General features: G+C 39.6%; 2 protein-coding genes and 1 long non-coding RNA gene across 5 annotated transcripts in view; all 3 read right to left on the reverse strand.

Moving 5' to 3' along the window:
* The window catches only part of LOC145434995 (microfibril-associated glycoprotein 4-like), a 180,765-nt gene that overhangs the window by 105,057 nt on the left and 47,988 nt on the right, over nt 1-27,720 (reverse strand). The gene's annotated exons all lie outside the window — the stretch shown is intronic.
* Nucleotides 1-27,720, reverse strand: part of LOC145434997 (serine/threonine-protein kinase STK11-like) — a 104,158-nt gene that overhangs the window by 67,511 nt on the left and 8,927 nt on the right. The window lies entirely within an intron of this gene.
* Nucleotides 1,472-13,806, reverse strand: LOC145435889 (uncharacterized). Of its 2 annotated transcripts, XR_013914091.1 has the most exons (4): nt 12,396-13,806; nt 4,412-4,512; nt 4,115-4,219; nt 1,472-1,854 (listed from the first exon to the last, which is right to left on the reverse strand). It is a non-coding gene; the product is annotated as an uncharacterized LOC145435889 (long non-coding RNA). The 2 variants fall into 2 exon arrangements; XR_013914090.1 differs by lacking the exon at nt 1,472-1,854 and having other exon boundaries at nt 2,891-4,219.

A 27,720-nucleotide genomic window follows, 5' to 3' on the forward strand; every position in this document is an offset into this window, starting at 1 on the left:
CTAATTAGAGCAAAGAAGCATTTGACAAATTGGTGTAGAATTACAATCCTAGCGACACGGTTGTTTTCACAAATTAGATTCTAATTAGAGCAAAGAAGCATTTCACAAATTGGGATAGAATTAGAATTATAGCGACACAGTTGTTTTCGCAAATCAGATTCTAATTAGAGCAATGAAACATTTCACAAATTGGGATAGAATTAGAATTATAGCGACACAGTTGTTTTCACAAATTAGATTCTAATTAGAGCAAAGAAACATTTCACAAATTGGGATAGAATTAGAATTATAGCGACACACTTGTTTTCACAAATTAGATTCTAATTAGAGCAAAGAAACATTTCACAAATTGGGATAGAATTAGAATTATAGCGACACACTTGTTTTCACAAATTAGATTCTAATTAGAGCAAAGAAGCATTTCACAAATTGGTGTGGAATTAGAATTATAGCGACACAATTGTTTTCGCAAATCAGATTCTAATTAGAGCAATGAAACATTTCACAAATTGGGATAGAATTATAATCACAGCGACACAGTTGTCATCACAAATTAGATTCTAATTAGAGCAAAAAACATTTCAAAAATTGGAGTAGAATTACAATCCTAGCGACACGGTTGTTTTCACAAATTAGATTCTAATTAGAGCAAAGAAACATTTCACAACTTGGTGTGGAATTAGAATTATAGCGACACAGTTGCAACCACAAATTAAATTTGAATCAGAGCGAAGAAAGATTTCATAAATTGGGATAGAATTAGAATCATAGTGATACAGTTGTCATCACAAATTATACTCTAATTAGAGCAAAAAACATTTCAAAAATTGGAGTAGGATTACAATCATAGCAACACAGTTGTTTTCACAAATTAGATTCTAATTAATGCAAAAAATATTTCCCAAATTGGAGTAGAATTAGAGTCATAGCGACACAGTTGTTATCACAAATTAGATTCAAATCAGAGCAAAAAAACATTTGAAAAATTGGAGTAGAATCAGAATAATTACTGCAGTACATTTCCTGAATTAGACTAGAATCCGAATTAGAGGTAGTTTTTATTTCAAATCAGAGTAGAATTAGAAATATAGCTATACGATAGTTGTTTTCTAAATTAGATTCGATTGAGAGCAAAGAAACATTTCACAAATTAGAGTAGCATCAGAATTTATAGCTACACAGCTATTTCCAAATTAGAGTAGAATTATATTTGTAGCTGTTTTTTTTTTGAAATTAGAGTGGGATTAGAATTATAGTAACAGTGTTTTTCAAATTATTGAGTAGAATTAGAACTATAGCTACACTGTTTTTCCAAATTAGAGTACAATTAGAATTATAGGTTCAGTTGTTTTCCCAAATTAGATTCGAATGAGAGAGACGAAGCGCTTCACGAATTAAAGTAGAATTATAACTATAGCTAGTTTTTTTTTCAAAATTAGAGTATAATCAGAATTTTAGCTACACATTTTTTTCACTCTAATCAGACAACTAGACTAGTACTAGAATTGTATAGTTGTCCAAGTCAGCAAACAAAATCAAAATCATTACTGGGATTTCTGAAATCTGCTCATAAAACAGAGAAGCTTGTTTGATTGAAACCCAAATTTTTGTCTCCAATCAGGACATACTGTAAAATTGACAGTATCTGAAAACTTTTGGATATGCGGGGTCACAATCATAATAATACGCGAGAAGATCCAGCACCATCTCAAATGGTTTCGCTTTATTTTGAGACGATCCCTTTATGCGGAAGCCATTCGCCACGATCCATGACTGCAGGTCACCATTTTCATGGTGCGCTAGTACGAGATGTCAGGGACCCTGCTTTGTGGCCGTTAATTGGACTGAATGGGCCTGGAATTGAAAGAAATAAGTTAAGTAAAATTATATTGCCAATAATCCATGTGCGAATTGGAAGCACAAGATTTAGACTCTGTAGAAATCGGGCTTTGGAGCCGGAGCCCCGGAGCCGTGCATTTTCACCGGAGCTGGAGTCGAAGCTCTATATAAAATTCAGCCGGAGCCGGAGCCCGTTATTTGAGGAGTAGCTCCGGCTCCGACCTATTTCCTAAGATGCCATTATATATATGCAACAACCACATCTGCTGATTTATCATAATTGAACAGCAGGCCTGAATTTTAATGGTGTGCACAGCAATGACATAGAGTAAAAAGCAATCTAGTGCAACTATGATGTTGTCGACAATTGACAAGTATTCAGTATGACGTCACAAGCCGGCACGGCGGCACCTATATGTCTTCGTTGCTACATCGGATGTTACTGACGGCTGACAGACTCTAGATTACTATAGATAGCTAACCTATGGGTAGATTAGTAATCTATATAGACAAGGAATGGCCAACCTTTTCGGCTAAAGTGGCACATGCAATTGACGAACGAGTGTGCGGTCCACTAGCCGCACCAAGCGGGAAAAAATTTCTAAGTTTATAAATGAACTAGGTCAATAATATTATTACGTGAGTATTGCGGTTCTATTGTATACCGTCCACTAGGTTCAGTTTGCAAGGACACGACTATTCGGTGTCTGGTCACATCGATATGGAAGGTCTCTGATAATATGCGACAATCATGTTGTGCCTACATTTCACCGTCGACGATCTTTATGCGAACGCAAACGCGAAAAGCCTTTCTCCCGTAATTGCGAATACAGATAGACTCAATCGGGTAAATTAGGCGTTTTTTTTTTCATTTTCGGTAGGAGGTAGGCTACCAAGCAAGAGATCGTGTGACAATTAAACACGCGAAGGGTGAAGACAAATTTCGCTACTATTTTAGTTTATTGTAATGTACGACGATTTACCGAAAATGTGACTGGACCCAGGAGCTGCCAATGCGTCGGAACTGATATTTTAGTCCGCAACATCCCAAGTGTCGCAGCCAGAATTGTAATTTTTGGTTGGCATTGCAAGTTCACAATCTGAGCAATTCATTTTCGATAATATAACAGGAAATTACCTCGGGGGCCACATTTGGCCCGCGGGTTGGCCACCCCTGATATAGACAGGCCCATTCGATAATTTCAGAGCCATAGCTGGAGCCGGAGCAGTGGTAATAATGCGGCTCCGGAGCTGGAGCCGGAGCTAATGTATGATAGAAGAGAGCTCCGGAGCCAGAGCTGGAGCAGTTTAAATTTACGGCTGCTCCACAGCCCTGGTAGAAATGCCTTCATGGGACTTCTGCATAATGAATATTGAATAAAAATAGAGCTGAAAAGGTCAATATAGGTTTTTGTCAATATGGTTTAACAAGCTCAACTCATGGAAACAAGTGATAGCAAATTCTGTCGTCACGACATGCTGTCTAGTCGTTGACATGTATGGGTTTTTCCACATAATCATAAGTTTACTAGCCTTTAATGATCCATTCAGATTTGATCAGTATACCGTCATACAGGTTCCTTTAGGAACGGCACAAGTATTATGTTCACATTCACTGATTCTATGCACTATATCCATGGTAGCCATCCTCATGGACTCGAAGTCAGGAAAACCAAAAGTACATTAGCAGCAGAAATGATTTTCGATTAGTGTGGGACGAAAACGAATTTACACCAGCTCATTCTAACTTAGATTTAGCCTTATCAAAAAGAATGATGTAATTGAAAAGCATTTAATAAACATATATTTTTAGAGGCCTTTTTTCAGTTCGAGTGTTTATTGCACCGTCATAACGTAAACAGCGTCAATCAAAACATAGGCCTACCATATTTTCAGCACCCAAAAACAATTGTGCCACATTTTGGCGGCACACGTCTGAGCTCAACAGACCCCGAATTAGAACACATGTTTGTGGCGCAACTTGGAAATTAACAGACCCCCGAATTAGAACCAACTCAACATGCGCGCATGTTAAGCCATAAAATTTGCAAACAATTAGCTGTACTTTTGTGACGGTCTGTTAAGTTCGAACTTGTGCCAGATAGTGGCATGCAAAACGTCCAAGGTGTTACGGATAACGCCGAACAATGTTTGCCGAAAAATCAGGATAAGAGTCGAAATCAGTACAAATCTGACAAATCAGGACGTTATGGTACATCTATGTTCATTGTTCACACAGTTCCAGGTTAAGCAAGCAGCAAATCCTACAACTCACCTGATAAAGCGTTATCGCCCTCAAATCCTGTTGTGATACTCTTTTCAGTTAGCCTACTGCATTTCGTAACTCCATCAGGAGCATAACCGCAGCGGCTTCTTTTCCCTACAAATAAATATAATAATAAATATAAATAATGTAGAAGATTTGGTTGAAGGACATTCCACTTATTGCATTCCGGTTCATATGAAGGCAAGAGTTCTGCCACAACAATATTTAACATATAAAATTGCAACAAAAATAAACAGGATAATCCCTACTAATAAATTCATTCTGGAATAGTTAAATAATACAAACCTCTTCATCTGTCTCTAGCTCTACTACAAATATTTCGTCATTAGTAGTAAGTATTTCGCTTTGACACTCCTCGGAACGACCATTTGAAACTCCGCTCTGATCTATTACAAAGGCAAAGTGTTACTATAAAAGCAGCTATGGAGTGAGCTAAGCATGCACACACACTTCTATGTGTTATATCCAGGGAACTTGATATGAATATAGTAAGATTTATTTCACTGGATAATATTAACAATAATTATTACAATAGGTTCATGAATGAAATGTCATGTTTTCAATCAATGAAAATGTCATGTAATTGGAAAAACAAGTGAGTCCTACAGGGTTGGTGCGATGACATGCAAAATAAGGTCAAAAACATGCAAAATAAGGTCAGTCGCGACATGCAAAATAAGGTCAGTCACATGCAAAATAAGGTCAGTCGCGACATGCAAAATAAGGTCAGTCCGCACATAAATCCAAATCTATACTTCAATTCCAAATCCAAATCTTTTTCTTATGAAAACGAAATTCAAAATATCTTTCCTGCATATAGTAGCCTACTTTCAACAGTAAAATTCCTTATCTATATCCTAAGTCTTAAGATGTTTCAATCAAAAGATAATCATGATTATTTCGATTATAAAAGTCAGTCGCATGAAGAATATTATTATCAGTCCGCGCATAAATCCAAATCCATATTTCAATTACAAATCCAACTCTTTCTCTTATCAAAAATAAATTTAAAATATCTTTCCTACATAGTAATTTCATGTTCGAGATTCCTTATCTATATCCTAAAGCTGAAGATGTTTCAACAAAATATAATCAGACGATTATTACCATTACGAGGTGATTGGTCGCATCTAGAATATTAACAGTCCGTGTATAACTCCAAATATTTCATTCAAAACCTTATATATTATTTTGCTAGCGACTGACCTTATTTTGCATGTGACTGACCTTATTCTGCATGTGACTGACCTTATTTTGCATGTCGCCACTGACCTTATTTTGCATGTGGCTGACCTTATTTTGCATGTGACTGACCTTATTTTGCATGTGACTGACCTTATTTTGCATGTGACTGACCTTATTTTGCATGTCGCCACTGACCTTATTTTGCATGTGACTGACCTTATTTTGCATGTCTCCACTGACCTTATATTGCATGTGACTGACCTTATTTTGCATGTGACTGACCTTATTTTGCATGTCGCCACTGACCTTATTTTGCATGTGACTGACCTTATTTTGCATGTCTCCACTGACCTTATTTTGCATGTGACTGACCTTATTTTGCATGTGACAGACCTTATTTTGCATGTGACTGACCTTATTCTGCATGTCGCCACTGACCTTATTTTGCATGTGACTGACCTTATTCTGCATGTAGTCCGCGCATAAATCATAATTTCAAATCCAACTTTTTTCTACTTGAAATCAAAATATATATTTTGCTACCTACCCCACTTTCAACATTGAAATTGCAAAATTCGAATGAAAACTCAGGTATGTCCTCGGGAAAATTGAAACGTTCAATATGTTTCCTTTGGTCATTTTAAAATCCAAATCCTATTTTGCTTGTCTGCAAATTGCATGCCTACATTATGATTTAAATTTCATATCCAAATATAGGGGAAGACCGGGAGCAAAGTTTCAGCGGTGGGCTCTTCCAGCCGTTACGAAAAAAATACTTGATCCAGGATGTAAATCGTCAGGTCATTATGTCTTTACTGCCGGCGCCAGAAAATCTGAATTGTTTGCTTCTTATGTATGGATTGGAAGTTGAAAGAGGTGGTTTGAGACCGCTATCATCTTCGGCCGGACGGGCATTGTATAATCACATAATGTATATTGATGTCCGGGCTCCTCGTCGCATACATGATGATACGTCAGTGTTCATATACAGCGTCTTATCAATAAAGACCTGGTGAATGACGAATACAAAGTAATACAAAATATAAAGTGAATAAAGAGAGCAAGGAGAAGCGTCAAAAGATATATAGCGAACATTATTAAATCAGGCATTAGGCCAGGGCATATCGTTTCGGGTTTCAGCAATCTTCTATCCGTTCATTATATCGGATGTGCCATATATATTGCATACTGCATTGTGTGTCTTGAGCGGATGAAAATAAATTTATTAGGCTCGAAATTTATATGAAAGGATATAAAAATGAAAAATACACGATGACGATCTCAGTATAAACTAATACATATTATAAATAAATAACTAGTTAAAACTCGTTTCTCTCATTGCAAACGAGTTTAAAGGTCGGGGTAGCGATTCCTAAGTTGCACAGGACCTTGGGCCTTGGCAATGACACGGAGATACGATTAATGTCAAAAGAGATCGTATCCCAATTGAAAAATCAAAAAAGTCATTCATTAATACTAGGGCCATTTTTATATGACTTTAAAAAATCAATAATATGACTTTAATTTTTGGAAAATATGACTTTATATGACTTTATGTGAAAATCGCGTATTTTTACTCACGGAATTACGGAGTAAAACATACGCAACATAACAGTAATACACATCCATTTTTATTTTAAGCCACTGTTGTAGTACAGTTTCATGTAGTGTGGAATGTTAGAGTCTTTGAAGTTACGATTTGGACGTAAAATGACTTCACTGACGCTGATGAGGTTGACACTTCTGCAGTTTTGCATACAGCGCTGGCGAAATGTCTTGTCGTTGTAGCTCCATAATTTGTTTCACATCGTTTTTGTCCAATCGCTTCTTCATGTAATTTCTGAGCTCAAGCAGATCTTTTCCGAAATCAAGGGTATTTAGATCGGCATGAGCCTCTTTGAGATGTACGTACAACTTTCCATTTAGAGTATAAATTTTGAAATATTGTTGTAGTGGAGGCATATTTCTGTTAACTGACTGGTCAACTTTGGATCGTTGACTGAATTATTGTCGTTCTTTACAATAACTCCTTCATCTTCCCAGTGAGTATATGTCTGGAACTTGTGGAAGTCTTCCGTTATCATATTGAGCAGCATTCAACCAGCTACCCCAACGAGTAACTGCCTTACTTTCTTAGTGCTCAATTGCTTCATCGCTCAAATTGGAATTGTTTATTTAAAGCAGTGGTTCTTAACCTTTTTTCTTCCAGCGCCCCCTTTCAAAAATTATCGTGCTCCAGCGCCCCCCAACTTCATATTGTAAGGAATGTAATAAAGACAATGAGTAAGAGGGAGGGCCGTAATAGCACTTCGTCAACCACCCTAAAAACGATTGCCTTGCCCACCCACCTCTGAGAGCTTCGCCCCAACGAGCCCCATATCGTGATTTTGATGGTCAGCAAAGTTTGTGTGGCCTGGTCGCCCTAGGTACCAAAATTTTCTATAATGCATGAATGGAAAGGTGGTAATTACATATATAACTCGCTATAAACTTTTTATCCTCTCAGCCCACGTAATCAGATTTACCAGTAGCACTGAGTGAGCTGTTGTATAGGAAAATAAAGGGCACGTAATTAATAATTAAACATATTCGGGCGTGCCCGCAGGTACAATTATTCGTTACCAGGGCCGTAACAGCACTTCGTCAGCCCCCTCCAAACAAAAAAACGTTGGTCCAGGGCCCCCATCGGGTGATAAACCAAACTTCCGGGAGACTTCACTGATTCACTCCCAGACCTCCATTAGGCTGTCCGCTATTGGCTGACAGCCTATCAGGTATCTACATTTACTGAGGCAGCTATGCTCGCCTAGTCGCGCGAAGCGCGAAAAATTTCACTAATTAATGATTAAATTGGTCAATATCATCTGGAATTGCATGTAAATTGAGATCAATATTTATCCTCTCTCTGCTTATGTAAACACATTTACCGGTAGAGCTGAGTGAGGTGCAATGTTCCCTCTAAGCTGCGCACGTGCGCAGTGCTGACACGGTCTCTGCGCACAGGAAATCTAGCCTACGTTGCGCACAACAAATCCGAAGTTATTACCTTTTTTTAGTCGTAACGCACTGTTATCCAAGGGTCAGCGCAGTGAGTTGTTGAGTGTGCGCAGACTCATCAAAACTTGAAGCGAACATTGTGAGGTTTCTTGAAAACTGTAGGGCCCTTTACTAATAATTAAACATGTTCGGGCGGGCGAGGCCGTTGGTATGACTTCGTTGCATAATGTTATTTCGTGACCCCCTGTCTGCAATATCAAAAAATATAGAATCGCTCAACGGGGATATCGCCCAACAGGAATATCCCTGTCGCCCAACCGTACTAAACTAAAATACGCACCAATTTCAGATTGGTATTTCCTCACTGATATATAATTTTCCCTGCCAGATGGAATTCGTCTTCTGGAGTTCAGATTGCCAAGACAGGAACATTCGGTGTCAGTCATTTAGGCGCCCATGGACAATCAAACCTATATGTATTTTGAAGGCTATATGTAACGAAGTTTTCGGTGTTAATTTGCCCTGAATACTCATTAAGAGTAAGTCCTATCACCACATCATCTACTGCGAAGCTATTTTTCTCCAGCGCCCCCCATACCGCCCCCCTGAGCCCAGCGCCCCCCATATCGCCCCCTGAGCGCTTCCGCCCCCCTTCAAAGTCGCCAGCGCCCCCTGGGGGGCGCTGTGGGCAAGGTTAAGAACCACTGATTTAAAGTATACAACGATATGAATTTATAACTCAAAAATATGACTATATAACTGAAGAAACGGATTTATGACCCAACCAGGAAAATATGACTTTATAACTTTCAATATACCTCACAGGGATGCAGTTTTTTGCGTTAAAATTGATTTCACGACTTACTGATGCATAGAAAAAATATGACTTTAATGACTTTAAATGGCCTTAATTATTACGTTATCGCTGTAGTCTACCTTATAGGCAATAATAAACAATAACGGCCAGACTAGATTCCCCGAAATGGCATTGACTTCAAGTACTTCTATAATAATTTAGCCATAGGCCTACTATAACATTATATATTTAATTAAAGTCGGATATTTCTCGGAACGACACGTTGTACGAATTGAACTTTGCAATTAGCTTATCTTTTTGCGTGAATTGCGTTAAACGGGTAGCGTATGCGTATATCTTCCAGTGTTGGGATCAAGTCACTACCTTCGAGTCAGGAGTCATTTCGAGTCATTCCACATTTTGACTCGAGTCGAGTCAAGTCAATCGATTTTCGAAGGTGACTCGAGTCATGTCAAGTCACTCGTGATTTGGAGGTGACTCGAGTCAAGTCGAGTGAATTCAAGTCAAGTCACAATTCAAGTCAAATTGGTTTTTCGAAGTATGAGTGATGATTCAAAGTCATTACATTTTGCTAGATTTGAGACAGACAGATGAATTGGTCATATATCTTCCATTAATAATGAGTATAAAGTCTAATATACATGCCAAGGGGCGTTGTATCGCTCACGCAGACGTAGAGCAGCTAATAAAATACTTGAGGCAAAATATAGGATCGAATACGAAGCGACGAGAAGTTGAAACATTATTGATATGGCATAATACACTACCCATCTACACATCCGTGAGAATATAAACGCATAAACTACATTCGTTCCATTCAAATCATACAAGGAGGTCGGCTAAGGTGGGCACTGCGCGATGTAAGCCGTCTAAGAAACAGAGATACGTTTGTTATTAGATTATACTTCTGATTTCACATAAACGTAAGCTGTGATCATTTCGTTTTCGGTCAATTTATTTGTGATGTAACAAATGGGGCCACTGAAAGGTACAATCAATGAATGACTGGTTGCTCTCACAAGTGACACATGCGTATCGCGAATAATCCGAACATAAATAAGATACAGAGATTTAACCGACACCGTTTACTTGATGACTTGAAATTGACTCGTAAATTTTGCTCCGAGTCACGAGTCAATCCACATTTCTGAAGCGCCGAGTCAAGTCAAGTCAAGTCATACGAAAAAGTTGACTCGAGTCATCCCAACACTAATATCTTCTTTAAATTAAATTTAGCAAATCCAGGGATATCTAGATATCCCTAAGCAACTTATAGGACACATTCCAGAGGACATTTTTTGATATTGATCATACAAAATGTACAATAGGGCTCTTCAAAAATGACTTTTTTTCTCAAATCGTACTGGCTACTTGATAATATTGTTAGGTTACCTAATTTAGGCCTACACACAAAATTTGGTTCAATTCTAGCCAGTAACCGCTTTGCTACAGGAGAAGAAAGTTTCTATTTATTATGTAAAAATCAATAATAAAAAATTTGAAATTTCTCTGTTCACCCCATGGAAGTGCTAAGCTGTCTATAGAAACGATGCTCACCAAATTTGGTTCAATTCCAACCACTGGAAGCGGAGTTATTGCCGTCGAAAAATTTGGATTTGAATAAAATAGTATTTACGGTGAAAATTATATAGCAGTCCCTTGGGAAGCGAGTGGCGTAGTTGGTTGAGCACCAGCGCCACGACACCAATGGCAGTGGATCGAATCCCGGTTCGGACCACTTCTATGTGTGAGAGGTTATACGGGCTCCTCATCGCCGACCTCACTGCAATTGCGGTGACTTATAAAGCCCAGATATGACAGTGGGTCGAGCTATAATTTGACGATAAAGAACCGATGAAAGCCTTCAAGATACAGAGACTGCTCATGAAGAAATGCATTGATCTGTGTGATAAAATGTGATCTCGTGGAGCACAAAGCCCTAATCGGGCTATAAGCACCACTGTTGTGTGTTGTAATAATAATAATAATAATATACCAGTCCCTGAATATATAGGTCTTCGTGATATGCAAAATAAGGTCGCAATAAGTCGCTACACGCAGAATAAGGTCAGTCACATGCAAAATAAGGTCAGTGGCGACATGCAAAATAAGGTCAGTCACATGCAAAATAAGGTCAGTCACATGCAATATAAGGTCAGTCACATGCAAAATAAGGTCAGTCACATGCAAAATAAGGTCAGTCACATGCAAAATAAGGTCAGTCACATGCAATATAAGGTCAGTGGAGACATGCAAAATAAGGTCAGTCACATGCAAAATAAGGTCAGTCACATGCAAAATAAGGTCAGTGGCGACATGCAAAATAAGGTCAGTCACATGCAAAATAAGGTCAGTCACATGCAATATAAGGTCAGTCACATGCAAAATAAGGTCAGTCACATGCAAAATAAGGTCAGTCACATGCAAAATAAGGTCAGTCACATGCAAAATAAGGTCAGTCACATGCAATATAAGGTCAGTGGAGACATGCAAAATAAGGTCAGTCACATGCAAAATAAGGTCAGTCACATGCAATATAAGGTCAGTCACATGCAAAATAAGGTCAGTCACATGCAATATAAGGTCAGTGGCGACATATATAATTACTATATAGGAAAGATATTTTAAATTTATTTTTGATAAGAGAAAGAGTTGGATTTGTAATTGAAATATGGATTTGGATTTATGCGCGGACTGATAATAATATTCTTCATGCGACTGACTTTCATAATCGAAATAATCATGATTATCTTTTGATTGAAACATCTTAAGACTTAGGATATAGATAAGGAATTTTACTGTTGAAAGTAGGCTACTATATACAGGAAAGATATTTTGAATTTCGTTTTCATAAGAAAAAGATTTGGATTTGGAATTGAAGTATAGATTTGGATTTATGCGCGGACTGACCTTATTTTGCATGTCGCGACTGACCTTATTTTGCATGTGACTGACCTTATTTTGCATGTCGCGACTGACCTTATTTTGCATGTTTTTGACCTTATTTTGCATGTCATCGCACCAACCCTCCTCAGTGAGTCAACTGCAAAGCAAGATATATGTAACTTGGTCAAGAATTCTAGTTGTAAACCCACATTGTATCAAGTTAGAGGATTAACAGACATTCTGAAACTCAGTTTCGATGCTACTGCAAGTTGATATAAAGGCAATCTACTAATATTTCTCACACTGCTGCTTGCTGTAAGAACCCTCTTGACAACATACCGGTAATCATAACATATCGCATGTTGATATTCTTGACCGAATTACCTTCAATTAAAGCAATGTGTTCTCTCGTAATGCCGTACACAATCAACATCTTCTCCATTCCTTCCTCTATGATGAGATTAGCGACACGTTCATCCACATCCACTTATCGCTCCATTTACTGATTCTGTGTATTGACCTTTGACCCTGACTGAGTTCCCGCCGTTACCGAGAGATGTGAAGCGTGAATGAGAGAGAGAGAGAGAGAGACAGAGGGGGGAGGGAGGGAGAGAGAGAGAGAGAGGGATAGCAATAGCGAAATATAGATATGTTTATTCAGTCAACAGCTAAAAGCAGAATGCGCTAGTAATAGCCAAGTAACACTAAAGATTACTAAACAACGTACTTCAAAATTATATGGTGAGGACAATGATTGATTGATTTCTTGATTGCTATACTGCTGATATGTTAATAATCAATAATCAGGAAACGCAATATAATGGAAGTCATAGTCAAGTCTGACAATCATGTGGTTGTAACAATGATATATATATAATTGGGTTAAAATGATCAATTTCTTCTGCCAGTTTGGTAGGTAAATAAAATTATAAGAGAAACGTTCACAAAACCTAGTAAATGCAAGAAAGCGACACACTAAAATAATGGAGCGACAGTAATGAAACAGCAGTCCACTTCATGGCTCCTGAGCAATGTGCCATTTAGGTACGCACGTGTGCAATTGCTTTGAGCTGACACGGTCTCTGCTCACATAAAATATATGTTGCGCACAAAAAATCCGAAGAGATGACCTTTTTTTAGTGGTTATACGCACTGTTGTCCAAGGGGCCGCGCAGTGAGTAGGTGAGCGCTTGCTGCAGACTCGTCAAAATTAGAGGGAACATTGCTTCAGAGCTATTATGTAAACGGGGGTAAAAGCACGCATTACTCACACTAGAGTCGTTACTACCGTTCAACATCTATTATAGAAATGCTGCATCATTTGAGCGGCTATATCTTGCAGCTTACTTCCTCCGCTGTAAATAACCCAGCGGGAGCTAACGGACCCCAGAGTCATTGGGTTTACGGATGACGTCATGATCGGCACACGAGTGTACCGTACCTTACCTTGGATGATCTGGTCATTTACCAGTGACATTACGATAAATTCCAGCAGCGTTTCCAGCGTCGACCTCATAATCCCTCTCAATCTTAGGCCTACTGGTCTCACAACTCGTGCGGCGACTTACCGGACTATTAAAATGTATACGTAAACTCTTTCATAGTGATCAAAGCCGGAGACAGATGATAAGATGCAAGCAGAAGCACATATTTCGTAACTTTATCTGATGAAATGTGGACTTGCACATATTATGACACCACTGCGGCGAAAGATTTGGGTCGACTTTACGTGTTTGTCCCATATTGCATCTTTGAATGCACAATTTTGTGTCTAAATCGATGCTTTCGATTTAGAGTGTATATGCATCTGGTCGTTAAATTTGGTCAATGAAATATATCAATGATATGGGTTCGTACATATATTACTATAAAAATGTTGATCCTTTCGCCGCTCACATGATCATAGTTAGCGGTAGAGCTGATGGAAGATTATGACTCCGAAAAAGCAGGGAACGTAATTGTACATCGCAAAGTCTTGTTCATGTCACACGGAGGAAGACTATTTATGAGCCTGATCGCCGGTCCGCACCAGCAGGTTGCACATGCGGTGGTTTTCCACCTTTTATGGTCGCGATTCGATTTCTAATTTGAAAATGTTTCGTAGCCCAGCCCCTTTGCCCAGACTAACTCACGACCTGTTTTGGAAGCCGATTACATTTAACACCTTCGCGAACTACAGTATAAAGGCAAACGACCTCCAGCTTTAAAACCACTATAGTTGACATAAAGCGTCTAACTGGTCTTAACCGACTTCTCCAAAATTTTGATTACAATTATACTTTTTTCAGTAAATGATGGTTATTTTTATTGGTTTTTGATTCCATTTTTGCGAGGCCGGTGGTCCCAATATTCAATTGTGACGTCATATTGGATTGACATTGTCAATTGAAAATATTGGGTAAATATAGCTCCTTTGACGAAGTATCTCTACTATGTTGCTGTTGAGCCGACTATTTTAAGGGTTCCAACCATCCCATATCGATATACGTCTGCTACATCCGGAGGTGATTGTCTGTAGGCTCATACAAGATGTTTTTCGTAAGTATTTACACAATGGCATAATTTTACAATTAGAAAAACATTATTTTTTAAATGCCTTTGTTAGTTTTAAATGCAACATGCTACTAGCAGCTCAACACGAAATCTGAAGTGCGTGTTACTTCACAATATAACTAAATATGCAAAAGGCTTTACATTTTTGTCGGTTTCTTATTTACTGCAATATTTTACTATGAACTAGAGTCGATCAAAGTGATCGGCGTTGTTACTCCAGTAGCCCAAGTAACGCCTTGCATTTCAGCTCAATAACAATTAGAATTAGTAATTTCTAAGACATGTGAAAACTGTTTCAAGTAGAAGACGAAATGAAAGGTCTGATAATTACTAAAAGTGAATAAATGTATAAGTATATTTGGTCGGGGTGAGGGTGGTCGCATGCGTTCAACAGTTAGTCGGAGGTGGCTACATACGAAATCACAAGATGGATGGTCGCTGCTAACGCAAAATGACCATAATGACACCATCCGTGGGTAGAATCTTCGAAAAAGTATATTCTGTTACAAAGATCCAGAGGCTATTTCACGCGTTTCTTGTGACAATTTAACTCATGATAGTGGTGCAATATTATCCCTGCCAAACGTAATCAGTTCATCCAGAATACTGTTCAGGTAGATGTTGAAGTAGTTGTAAAACATTACCACTTCAGTAAGTACTGGAAGTAGCCAAAATCCAAAGCCAAAGTAGAAATATTTAACATGTATAATATCTGGAAAACATGATGTGCGTGATAGAGCAAAAATAAAAGTCCCGGCCCAAAAATCGTGTAGACCAGTGTAATGTAAAACCAAATGCTTAAACTGAGAACCGTGAACTCTGTGGGGTCCGCTGACTAGCTTCATGGGGTTCGTGAAAGATAGGGTTACCATATTTTGGAAATGCGAAAAGAGCACACTTTTTCAAACTTTCTGCATTTGCAAAACCGGAGAAAATCCTGGAAAATGGTAAATTCTTTCATCATCGTGGTAGGTTGAAAATAAAAAAGTCAACTTTCCGGCTTAGCTCCGGAATACCCGTCGGAGCGTTACTTCAGTGCTGATTGACGGTATCTCAGTCGAATCTGGCCCTGTATTAAACCAAAACTCAGGGAATAGAGGACAAAATCTAAAGAAGAGGACATTTGGGCGTCCTCAGAACTAGACTTGGACTACTAGGTAGTTCTAGTTGTCTAATTTCACTAAATTAGAGCGAAATGCCGGTAATCTGATTCTAATCGTTTTGTGAACTGGTTGTATGCTGATATTTTATTTGTAATATCTGGTCATGAAAATACTTGTACTGTTCTGGTCTACATAGATTTAGGAGCAGAGAATTTTCAACATGAACATTAACAAGACAAATTTGAGTTACAATCCGAATCAGTGGTTCCCAATCGGTGAGGAATTCAATGGTTTGCGGTGGGGAGTAGACGCATTAGCTAAACATTATATACAGCAGCGGTCGGGAACCTATATCTCGCGAGCCATATATGGCTGTTTTGGGTATAAGATATGGCTCTTAGCCAAATATATATATATTTACTGAATTGATCAATATTGTTACAACTTGTTCGGAATAGAGTAAATTTTCATCACGAATAGAATAATTATTCTCGTGAGCGTATAAACATGTCTTCGGGAGGTAAAGACAATGCCGTCTTCGGGGCTGAAATCTCGGATAGCCATTTTCGCCTGCGCCAGCGACCAATATCACTCGCGAGTTCGATTTAGCCGACTCGACATCTTGGATTGCACGATACCGTTGATTGATCAAAGTGAATAGCAGACGTGGCGATGCCCATAAATGACAACGCAGTTATCAAATATATACGCACCGTCGTCTTGATCTATGGCGCGAAATAGAAATGCCGCGGAAGTGACATTCACAATTACTAACAACGCCATAGCTATCCACATTCTGGATTGCGTGACGAGATAGCGTAGTAGTATGATCCACAGCTGCAACACCAATGGGCTGCGGGTTCGAGTCCGACTCCAGAATCCCTGCCTATTTGTTGGAGGATAATCTAGGCTCCTCCTCGCCAAGTGATCCGCAAGCGGTGTCTTATAAAATGAAGCCGTGCTACAAGTCGGTAAATACGGAATAAAAAATAAAAGTATCGGGCTGGTGTAAAATGACCAATGCCTTCGAAACACCATGAATATCAAACAAACACGTTCTTAATTGGTAATTCGCTTTATAACACCAGCGATAAAATGTAGGCGTGTAGCACAACGTTATGTTGTCGCCGAATACTTGAGAATTGAGAAGTCGGTCAGTATATAGATTTTCGGAATCAGTGCAACAGTTACACATTCAGCTCATATCAGTTATTATAAATTCTAAGCTATTTACGATGAATTGCGGTATCAGTGGCGACGTTTTGCACGTCTGTACTTAACCTCTCGCATCGGGCTGTAAATGCAGGTCGCCTGATTTTTAGAGGAAAATGTTCAAAATTTAGTCATTCATTAACATCGATAGAAAATACCAATATAGTAATCGAAATTTTCACAAGTTTCGTTCACTCATCCTGGCGACAGGTGACGAATTGCCTCGCTTGCCTCCCCTGACCCCATGCCACTGATGTATCAAACGCTTACAAAGGGCATATTCTGCTGTATAGTAATCATGTTTGGGTCCACTTACGCAAGTGATCATGGGTTGTCGCATTTAAAAGAAGCATCACGGCGGAGCTACGTTCTCGTAACTCAAGTTTCCCATGTTCGAATAAGGTTACCAGCATGATTAGTAGCTATGAGTTTTGACAGATAAAATGAGTTTATATCGGTGCTGCCATGACTTCACGGATTTTCAATGGTGACGTTACAATTGATTGACATGTATGGCTCTTTGGAGTTAAACTGGAAAAAATCGGGCTAATATGGCTCTTTGGAAGAAAAAGGTTCCCGACCACTGATATACACGATAGTCTACATCAGGGGTTCTCAACTTCCCATGTATAACGGGCCGCATTTTTCCATGAAAAACTGCTGCGGGCCACAGAACATCATTACCATGCGATCGTAGACTACTAATAAATTCACTGGAATTACCATTCGTATACGGACGCTTTACCACCTGATTATCCATTGTAAAGCATTAATGGCAAACCGTTTTCAAGTTTGCAGTTGCTGTTATTTGTTTGAATATGTTTGTTATCTTCCAGTCACGTAAGTATAAATCAGAGGGATTTTTTTCCTTTCCCACCATGGCTGGAGCGCGATCAATAATTTCAAAAGTAAGATTTGTCAAGTTGATGCTTTTGTTTGGTTCTCGATAAAAGCTCGTCATTGCTGAACAACTGTCCTCTCCAGACGTTTGCCCTGCTAGCATTAAACGTTGTGAAATGTCTACTCGGAGAATATGCACCCATGTTATGAGCTATGCAATGTCCGTGAATTCGGTGAATTCGTCCGGTGCTAGGCTAAAGTAGCCTACACGCAGCAGCTTGTTTCAGAAACTGCGATAAAAGATTGACCGACATTAATGTTACTCATTTGGACATGGATTAATCAGACAACTGTAACTTCAAGATTTGCCAGGTAATGTTGTCTTTGTTGCTTTAGTTCCGTAAACATGGAATCCGCACAGTCTGCTGAAGTTTTCTCAAATCTATATTTCTCAAGCTAACTTCCTGACTTGAGCAATATTCCAAGCAATTTTAAACTATGCCTCAGCAACGTTGTCAGCACTTTTAACAATACCTTGAGATATGGATTGCTGGATTTGACAATTATCTATCAACGTTTTGTCATTAGATGAGGTGTATATGTACTTTGAACTCCGGATGAAACTGTCAGTGAAGTCGTTTCAATCTTCCTCGTTTCGATGCGACACCAGTTCTTCGACAAATCTGACACATCGGGTTTCCATGCAGGCTTATCTCTACGAGAGCTAGTTTATTGTTCCACACTTACTTGAAAACTCAGTTATCGAGGTTTCTTTTCCCTTTAATTGCCGCGATCTGTTATAAGTCAGTGGTGGTGAGTCCAACACTCTTTATAAGTGTACTACCCAACGGGATTCTCTTAAACCAAAGTCCATCAGACGAATACCGATTATCAAAACAGTATACGAATTCCAACTCGAGCGTATCAAGAAACCAGAATGAGTTATCAACCGGTTTGGTATTTGCAACTTTTGCAACTTTTTTTTACAGCTTCCGGCAAGTACCAAAAAAATCAGAAGTTATGTAGTATGGTGTTTTAAGTTGTTTGGAGGAACCTTATATTGCAACTTCTTGCAACTTTACTCCATTTTTTTCGTGTAGCTTTCTGCATCTTTTTCGATTATTCCTGCAAATTCATGCATATGTAAATTGATCGCTTGAGTAGGCTATTTCACTGTCGTTTTAATTTGAGGTACATCTGATTTGTCGTACATTCAGTCTAGACCGCCCAAAATTATATTTTCACTGGATCAATTTTTTAGGCTAGTCCTATTGATTTTGTAGAAGTCGTCAACACTGAGTTTTGCTACTGCACTTTGATTACTGATCGATTCGAGTATCTCATACCCCAAAAATTACAAGGAACCTGACCACAAACGGCACTATTCAGTGCAAATTTTGTGAAAAATATTTGCAACTTTTTAATGCAACCTTTGTGAAAAATAAGGGCAACCTTCCACGGATTCGACTGCATGATAAACTTGCCCTTATCAATAAATGAAACTGACACAGTGCGATGAGAGAGCTAAAAGTAGCTAAAGTAGCTATGTTAATCTGTAACAACTCCACATCAGTAATTGCTTTCATGATCAAAGATGTTGCGGGCCGCAAAATAAGTGTCTGCGGGCCGCGTGTTGTGAGAACCCCTGGTCCACATATTTACGGACACTCATCCGCGACTACCGTTACCAGGTAACTGCTCTGGAATGTATTTATCGAAAATTATAAATTGAAAGTTTCCTTGGAGGACACCTAAATTTCCTCTTTATTGGGAATCTGTCCTCTTCTATGAAACGGAATTAAATTCCACGAAAAATGCAACTCCGACACAGCGAACGTCAGAATTTCGTAAAAAATCGGGAGCCGAGTCAAAGTGATGACCTTTTTTTAATCAATACAATACTATCGGTAGAAAATTTTTCGAAATCACCAGTTTTCTTGGAGCTTTCAGAGCCTCTTTTTATCATCTTAGATTATGGAAACCCTATTTTAAAGGGTATACAGAAGTTTTGGGTAGTGGGAAATGAAGACTCGGAATAAATCTGAAGTGGGAAATGAAGACAAAAAGGTTGGAACCACTGATCTAAATAAGGTCCACGTGCAGTCTTTACTACGGATTTCTACACCCGACATGCATGCTGAGTTCAAAGAAACTGTTGACAAAATTGATCGACCACGATTGTCGGATTGATTTCAACAGCTATTGAAGTACATAACAAGTTAATAAATTTATTAAATACGATTTTTGGCCTCTATACTTTAAACTTAAAGTTTGCATTAAATGCTATATACTACTTGTATACGGGAATTACGCAATTATTTTATTAATTCAGTAATCCGGCCCGCCACGTAGCTCATTTCCCTATGTTAGGCTCGCCGACCGAAGAGTTTGCCCGCATCTGCTTCATGACGAAGTGAACATTACAATTCAGATACAGCAAGGTCTGTACAATTCCTGGCATGGCCGCATGACTATAGCAAGTATCATGCGCTACAGCAGTGGTTGAAACCGATAGCGGGGCCATATATTGCTCTTTGACGATAAGATTTAGGGCAGGGGTGGCCAACCCTTTTTCTGTTCACAGTCGAATTATGATTACCCATGCAGCCTACGGCCTCATTCCAGGGCATGGTCGTGATGAACTATCTGGACGTCCAATATCAATGTTAAGTTGTCCATTTCCGGTGAACTCCGGACAAATTTATATATTCATATCGGCTTACTACATGCACCGAGATCGTGAGTGGTCAATTGGTCATGTAAAGGGACTGGTTAATTTTTTTTCTGATTCATGAATGAATTTCGTCGTTAATATTAGTAGTCTCACATCTTACTATCAAACATTTATCTATTCTGAACCCATGTGATCAGATTCACTGGTAAAGTTGATGGGAGGGGTGTTTTCGAAAATTTAAGGCAAGTTATAAATGATGCATGTTCGTGGCCTACGGTAGCCTACTTCATGCTAGGGTTGGGACTTCGGGATCAAATTTGAAATCCGGGATTTTCGCTTCTCAATCCCCGGATTAGCGAAGTAGTAAAATACACACACAAGATACACAAACAACATTTATTCCTCGTAATATAGCCGTCAGCCTTGAAGGGCCTACGAATTCACTCACTTTTTGCAAATTGATTAAATGTTAGCACGTCCACAGCAGCTAACCGCCTAATAATTTCATCGAGGCAAGGATTGTGCGATTTATAAAAGGAATCGATCTTCCTCATCTTCATTTTTGGCGGATATTCCTTTGACGTGTCCGATTGAGTCATGCATGATTTAATTACTACCATATGTGTACGGACCTTAAATGCGTTAGCAGTCCTTTTTTGCTAGACCTGAGGCCGGCAACTTATTCGGTCGGCGGGCCTGATATGAAAAAATCAAGCACTTGGCAGGCCGGATTACAGAATCGATACATTAATCGCGCATTTATTCACCTGTACAAGGAATAAATCGTATTTATTGTAAACTTTAGCTTTAAAGCATATGAGTATTTAATTTATTAACCTCATGCACTTCAATAGTTGTTGAAGTCAATCAGATATCTGCGGTCAATCAAATTTGTCAATAAGTTCTTTTAACTCTAGTTGCATGTCGTATGTAGAAACCCGTAGTAATGACTACACGTGAACATCAGTTAGATTGGTGACGCAGCCTTGTCTTGTTAACGTTCATAGTCGATAATGTTTGCTAGCAAATGTACATGTATGGACCCGAACTCAACAAGTAGTTTCATGACCATCTTTCTCAGGTTAGCAAACTTGGATTCATTCTGTGACGCATAACATTTGTCTATACTTTCAGATTAGAATTTTACTTTCAGGGTAGAAACTGTCTGCGGGCCGCTCAAAATCCCGTCGCCGCCGGATCGGGCTCGCGTGCCTTATGTTGCCCGCCCTTGTGCTAAACGCTAAAGCTTTCAAAACGTCTTGACACAAGTTGCATTTGACTTTTTCTGTACATTTACAAAACAAAAGTTTTGCCACACGTCATATTTTCTCTTCCCACTGACATCTTCGAAATTCGCAATTATCCCGACATGTATTTCACCTCCACAGCACCGTATTTGTAATGCTCAGATACTCAGTCTCACTGCTACGATCCGTAGACTAGACGGAAGTGATTGTGTAGTACTGTAGTTCATTGTTATGCCATAGTTGGTTTTATTATCACATAATTGCGCATTGTCCCACTTTGTGCTGCAGTGCCCATCTCCGCGTTAAATAACTGGAACATTATAACCAGACTCCCTTTCGAACTGGCAAGACGAGCAACTGGAGTTATACAATCTGATACCATAATTGTAGCTGTAGGCCCTCGGGAACATAGAGAAATCTTGGTCAAATTGGAACTTTCATGCTACCCAAAATCTCGATATATGCCAAGATCTCCTGTACGCCACTCCCCATCGACCGAAAACTACATTCGCATGTCCCTTCTAGGGTTGACTAACCATGCGTAACTTCAGTTCATGTGGAACCCTTCTCCACTTCGATCTTCAAAGGTTTCATTCGAATATTTGCTACTGCCACCTAGGGCGACTGATCTGGTCCTTACGGGCGACTTGCGACCGCGTTGGCAACCCATGGACTAATGGAATTGGATTGAAAACATTTCCGTAATTTATCTTGATTTCGGCGACTTCATGGGGGTTTATTCATGACATATTCGAGGCCAGTAACATCCGAATGAAAATCAAATTCCATACTCAGTATAACAATTGAAATTTTATCCCACAGTCGAATGAAAATTGTAAATTCTTGGATATTATGCTGTGCCAAAATTTTAAACAGCTTCTTTGAGGTACAGAACTTCAATATACAATTGAATAGTATATTCATATTAAAATTTTAAAATGACTTCGGAAGCAAAAATGAAATCCAAAGAAATGTCCTCAAATATATTATTTCATTACTTGGAATAATTGAAATGAAGATGAAACATTCCGTCGCCATATATACTAGCTGTGACTATGGCTACTCAGAAAATTTCATTACTAGCCACCTGTGGCTGTGGTATCCAGTGTTGGGATAACTCGAGTCATGACTTAACTCGAGTCAGACTCGAGTCAACTTTTTCGTATAACTTGACTTGACTCGAGTCACTTTGAAAAAATGACTTGACTTGACTCGGCGCTTCAGAAATGTGGATTGACTCGTGAATCGGAGCAAAATTTACGAGCCAATTTCAAGTCATCAAGTAAACGGTGTCGATTAAATTTCTGTATCTTTTTTATGTTCGAAATATTCGTGATACGCATGTGTCACTTGTGAGAGCAACCAGTCATTTACTGATTGTACCTTTCAGTGGCCGCTTGCAACATCACAAATAAATTGTCCGAAAACGAACTTATGACAGCTTACGTTTATTGCAAGCAGTATTATAATCTAATAGCAAACGTATCTCTGTTTCTTATACGGCTTTGATCGCGCAGTGCCCACCTTAGCCGACCTCCTTGTATGATTTGAATGCAACGAATATAGTTTATGCGTTTATATTCTAACGGATGTGTAGATGGGCAGTGTATTATACCATATAAATAATGTTTAAACTTCGTATTCGATCCTCTATTTTGCCTCGCACGTATTTTATTAGCTGCTCTACGTCTGCGTGAGCGATACAACGCCCTTTGGCATATATATTAGACTTTATACTCGTAATTGATGCGAGATATATGACCAATACATCTGTCTTTAATACATATCGGAAAATGATAATGACTTTTAATCATCACTCATACTTCGAAAAACCAATTTGACTTGAATTGTGACTTGACTCCAAAAAACGAGTGACTTGACTTGACTCGAATCACCTTCAAAAATCGATTGACTTGACTTGAGTCGAATCAAAATGTGCAAAGACTCGAAATGACAACACAGGTGCAGGGCCGTAACAGCACTTCGTCAGGCCCCCCCCAAAACATTGGCCTTGGGCCCCCCATAGGGTGATAACCCTAACTTCTGGGGGGCTTCGCCCCCCAGACCCCCCTTCGGGTATCCGCTTTTTCACGCTATTTGACATCATCATTGGGTGTCCGTTGGGTGAGACAGGTTTTCCCGCCTAAACGCGCGAAGCGCGAAAAATTTCAGTAAATCATGTTTGAATCGGGCAATATGATCGGGAATTACATATATACTGCTGTGAATTTTGATCCTCTCTCTGCTCACGTAATCAGATTTACCGGTAGAGCTGAGCTAGGTCTGTTTTAAAAGGTAGGACCGCCCAATAATAATTAGACATCTTCGGGCGTATACCATTTGGCAGGACCGAAACAGTGCTTCGTCAGCCCCCCTCCCCCCACAAAAACTTGGGTTTTGGGTTCTCATAGGGTGATAAACCGACCCCTCATCACAGTGTTCGCTTTTGCCACGACATTAGCTGCACTGTTTCGTGAGCCAACTCGAAGCGCGAAAATTTTTGATAATTCATGATACAGTCGGCCAAGAAGATCGGGAATTGCATATATATTGCTATCAATCTCTTGTCCTCTCTGCTCACGTTATCAGATTTTCCGGAAACTGTAGGGCCCGTAAATAATAATTAAACATCTTCGGGCGGGCGGACCCGTTGGTATGACTTCGTTACATGATTTTATTTCGTGACCTCCTGTCTGCTATATCAAAAATATAGAATCGCTCAAACGTACTAAACTAAAAGACGCACACGATTTCAAATTGGTATTTCTTCACTGTCATATATTTTTTTCCTGCTGGATGGTATTTGTCTTCTGAGGTTCAGATTGCCAAGACAGGAACATATGGCGGCAGTCAGTTAGGCGCCCATAGACAATTAAACCTATTATTTTGTATATATAACGAAGTTTTCGGTCTGCGTAAGGGCAGTCCGTTTCGGCCAAGCTTTTCGCGCTGCCGATCGTTCTGGCACACTTCTTGGAGTCGCATGTAATAAGTCCTAAATCGTAATATATCTTGGTGCGTAGTGGCGTGTTAATTGCCCACGCCGATATGTCCATTTCTATAAATCTTGCATGTTTTTTCTTGTGGGAAGAGTACCAAATAATCAAGATATTTGGCAACTTTAAATCGCGCGCAGCGCGAAAAATTTTGGAAAAAATTGCATAAATTTTCAAAAAATACTCTATAATTTATGCTAATTCACGATATAATTTGGGGCCCCCTTCGAGCTCGGGCCCCCCCCAATTGGGGGGTTTGGGGTGCGGCAGTTACGGTGCTGCACAGGTGGAATCCGACCCTGGGATTCTTGAGGTTTCTGCGGTGAACGCAATTATTAGATGTATCAAATCTACTTGACATGTGAGTAGTTTAAAGAGCTAAACGAAATTTATCAAGAATCGGTGGCGATAATGCTATATGTCATATGGACGAGGAAACAAAATCTTTATGTGGCATTCATGTGATCATGTGATCTCTTTGAAGAAGCATGGTTTTATTCGAAAGACAGTCGCCCTTGTGCTATCACCAAATAGTTAAAACTGAGCTAGCACCGCATATTACAACGCCTGCTGCAGTTCGTCGTCAGCTGGTATTTCCAAGTAAATGGAGTCATCAATATCAGATCGAGGACCGCCGTTGTTCCAAGGGCTTCGGAGCAGCCGTAAATTTGAATTGCTCCAGCTCCGGCTCCGGAGTTTTCTTCTATCATACATTAGCTCCGGCTCCAGCTCCGGAGCCGCATTATAACCACTGCTCCGGCTCCTGCTCCGGCTCCGGCTCTGAAAACTATGAAAGGTGTCTGTCTATATCAGGAATGAGCAATCGGCGGCCTGCGGGCCATATATGGACCGCGAGAAGGCTTTGAGTAGCCCGCGAGCTAATTTCCCATTATATATATAAATCGAAATTCTGTTATATTATCGAAATTGAATTGCTCAGATTGTGATCTCACTACGCCAACCAAAAATATGATTAGTCTGGCCGCAACACTTGGGATGTTGATGACTAAAATATCAGCTCCGACGCATTGGCAGATCCCGTGTCCAGTCACATTTTTAGTAAATCGTCGTACATTACAATAAACTAAAAAAGTAGTAATATTTTTCTTCACGCTTCGCGTGTTTAATTGTCACAGGATTTCTTTCACTGTAGCCTACCCCCACCTGAAAATGAAAGAACGCCTGATTTAGCCGATTGAGTCTAACTATATTCACAAGTACGAGAGAAAGTATTTTCGCGTTTGCGCTCGCAGAAAGATCGTCGACGATGAAATATAAGCACAAAATGATTGTCGTATATCAGCGGAAATCTTCGATATCGATACGTCCATATGCCGAATAGTCCTATCCTTGCAGACTGAGCCCAGCGGGCGGTATACAGTCGACACTCAATATACCCAAGTAACAATAATATTAACTTGGAAAATTTTACGCGCCTGGCGCGGCTAGTAGGCAGCGCACTCGTTCGTCAATTTCATGTGGCCCTTTAGCCGAAAAGGTTGGCCATCCCTGGTCTATATAGATTACTAATCAACCCGTAGGTTAGGTATCTATACTAATCTAGAGTCTGTCAGCCGTCAGTAACATCGGATGCAGCAACGAAGACACCGTCGTGCCATCGTGCCGGCTTGTGACGACATAATGAATACTTGTCAATTGTCGATAACATTTAGTTGCACTAGAACGCATATACTCCATGCCAATGCTGTGTACAGCATTAAAATTCGGATGCGGCGTTTTAACACTGGCACGGTACTCGTTAACATTAAACCATACAGCTCAATTCAATCTTTAAATGTGCGATTAATATTCAACTGTAACTGTAGTAAGAGCAATATGGGCGGATATCACGACGTGATCACTATATAAATTCGATTTGTCCGAAATGGCCAATGGTTTGACGTGCGATATTGGTGCACTCGTTACCAGTCCATCCGCTATCGATCAAATTTATCGGAATATAATATTTTTCCGTTGAAACGAATCGAATAATCGAATTAAACACTGTGCCATGCACATTGCGCCATGCCCATAACGAAGTAAACTATGCAGTATGCACATTGCATATTAATTAGTCACAGTGCGCGATAATCCGGGAATACTAGAGTATCAAGCAGACATCAAGAATGAATTTACGAAACAGATGATTAAAAATTGGAAATCCCGTATCAGATCAGTAATTTGCCTCCAACATAAAATACCATGGGGTCGTGACTCCTGACATCGCGTTGAGTAGCTCGCACCGCGGCAATTGTTTGCTGAGTGTAACGGCGTTTTGGGCTATACTTTTCCGCCATCCCCTATTTACGCTCGAAAATCCTTACTGGAGTGAATGACGATCATGTGCAGTAATGAATTCCAATTAGCATGCAATATTGCATACTCAATAACACTGTCCAATTTCGCGGCCTGATTAAAGAACTAACACGAAAGAACGAGTATTTGCTCATCCGATGCATATAGCAACGATGAGATAGAATTTCTCGGTTCGTGCTCGTCATATCGACATGCGCAACGAAATCATGTTTTTATCGTCTCTCCCATATCGCATAATACATAGTGATCATTATTTTCGAACCGTACAATTGGCCAACAAGGTTATGTTGATGATGAAATCGCGGGTATGCCGAATACCCACAATAGTCACAGGCATATTTCACACACCGCGAGGTTCGGCACTCATGTATGAAAATTGAACATCGAACATATGACTGGTCTGCTGTTAAATCCCCAGGAACATGATTAGTCGGAAAAGGTAGCGCCAAAGTGGAAAATATTCTTAGTTTTGCTAATGCCTGCTGTTAAATTATGTGAAATCAGCAGATATGATTGTTGCATAGATAATATAGCATCTTATGAAATACGTCGGAGCCGGAGCCACCCCTCAAATAACTGGCTCCAGCTCCGGCTCCGGCTCCGGCTGAATTTTATGTAGAGCTCCGGCTCCTGCTCCAGCTCCAGTAAAAATGCACGGCTCCGGGGCTCCGGCTCCGGGCTCCGGCTCCAAAGCCCTGCTTCCAAGAGCAAATTATGGTCATTAATATCATGATCCAGTCAGCTGCTACTTGATTTTTGCAACAGATA

The sequence above is a fragment of the Botryllus schlosseri genome, chromosome 3 (genome assembly GCF_051294905.1).
Source record: "Botryllus schlosseri isolate E-star chromosome 3, Bs_hap1, whole genome shotgun sequence".
NCBI lineage: Eukaryota > Metazoa > Chordata > Ascidiacea > Stolidobranchia > Styelidae > Botryllus > Botryllus schlosseri.